The 1,860-nt window shown below is 45.8% G+C and overlaps 1 non-coding gene across 1 annotated transcript; it reads right to left on the reverse strand.

Moving 5' to 3' along the window:
* Nucleotides 1-297: 297 nt before the first annotated feature.
* LOC112082415 lies at nucleotides 298-404 on the reverse strand. The gene has a single exon (XR_002897084.1). It is a non-coding gene; the product is annotated as a small nucleolar RNA R71 (small nucleolar RNA).
* Nucleotides 405-1,860: the final 1,456 nt, after the last annotated feature.

A 1,860-nucleotide genomic window follows, 5' to 3' on the forward strand; every position in this document is an offset into this window, starting at 1 on the left:
GTTCAGAATAACAACTTTGAAGTTAAAGCTTCCCTGCTCAATATGGTGCAGAACTCAAAGTTTCACGGTCTAGCCGGAGAAGACCCTCTTGAGCATCTAGATCAGTTTGATCGAGTTTGCGACTTAACCAAGATCAATGGCGTTTCAGAAGATAGCTTCAAGCTACGTTTGTTCCCATTCAGCCTCGGTGATAAAGCTCACCAGTGGGAAAAGAACCTCCCGAGGGGTTCTATACAAACATGGGAGCAGTGTAAGATGGCGTTCTTATCAAAGTTCTTTTCCACATCACGCACGGCTAAGCTCCGGAATCAGATCTCAAGTTTCACGCAGCACAACAATGAGAGCTTTAGTGAGGCTTGGGAACGGTTTAGAAGCTATACTAACCAATGCCCACACCACGGCTTCTCAGAGGCATCCCTCTTGAGTACTTTATACCGAGGTGCACTCCCCAAGATCAGAAACCAACTCGATACAACTTCAAATGGAAATTTTCTTGGGAAAGAGATCAATGCGGCAATGGAACTAGTCGAGAACCTAGCCATGTCCAATGACACGTATGGAGAGGACTTTGATAGAGAAAACCGTACAGAGGGATCTAGTGATGAACAGCGTATGAAAAAGGATATAAGAGAGCTTCAGAGCAAGCTTGACAAGGTTTTAATGGCGACTCAAAAGCCAATACACTTTGTAGGCGAGTTTGATGAGCAAGGGCCAAGTTTTGACAATGTTAACGAAGATGGTCTAACTCAAGAGGAGCTGAACTACATTGGGAATCAGCAGAGGTATCAGCGGTTTAACAACTACAGCACTAACCCAAACCTCTCATACAGAAACCCAAATGTAGCTAACCCTCAAGACCAAGTATACCCTGCTCAACAACAACAACAAAGCTATGCTCAAAAGGCTCCTTTTCAGAATACCTTCCAGCCCAAGCAACAGTTCAGTGGACAACAGCACGGCTACACTCAGCAGAATCAAGCGGCTCCGGGTAACAACTTCACCAGCCAACCGCAGCAACACAAGTTTCCACCAGGGTTCAATCCGCAGCCGATGGGTAATCAGCAACAAATTCAGGGAACGGGTCAGAATCAGATGGGCACCGATGTCTGTGGGATTTTACAGCAACTGTTACAGGGTCAGCAGAGAGTTGAGAGCCAGCACGCGACAATGCAGCAAGATATCAGAGCGCTTAAGCAGAATCAAGCTTCTACATCATCACGAGGCCCGACTTTACCAGGTAAGCCGGAGCCGAACCCCAAGGAATATGTGAACGCCATCACATTGAGGAGTGGTAAGGAATTACAAGCTCCAACGCCTAAGACAAATCTCATTGAGGCCAATGAGCAATTAGAGGGGGAGGCAGCCTCAAATGATGCACGTAAAGAAGAGGTTTTTGAGAAAGAACCGATCAAGGACAAAGGAAAAGAGGTGGAAAAGATAACTGAGCTTGAAAAGCCCTACGTTCCACCACCACCTTACCAACCCAAGATACCATTCCCAGGGCGTTTCAAAAAGAAAATCTTAGACAAAGCCAAGGCGGTCTTTGAGAAACCCTTGGAGAACATGCAACTTACCTTACCCATCATAGATGCTTTCTTAGCTATACCTCAGCTTGGAAAGTTTCTAAAGGATGCGATCCTCAACAAGACAAAGGAGCTCCAGGGTATGGTAATACTAAGCCATGAGTGCAGTGCTATAATACAAAGAAGATCTATACCAAGAAAGCTATCCGATCCGGGCAGCTTTACTTTACCGTGTGCTTTAGGTCACTTGAAGTTCTCAAACTGCTTATGTGATCTAGGAGCTTCTGTGAGCTTAATGCCTTACACGGTGGCCAAGAGATTGGGAAACAAAAGCTAC

Source organism: Eutrema salsugineum, unplaced genomic scaffold (genome assembly GCF_000478725.1).
Source record: "Eutrema salsugineum unplaced genomic scaffold, Eutsalg1_0 scaffold_8, whole genome shotgun sequence".
In the NCBI taxonomy this organism is placed as follows: domain Eukaryota; kingdom Viridiplantae; phylum Streptophyta; class Magnoliopsida; order Brassicales; family Brassicaceae; genus Eutrema; species Eutrema salsugineum.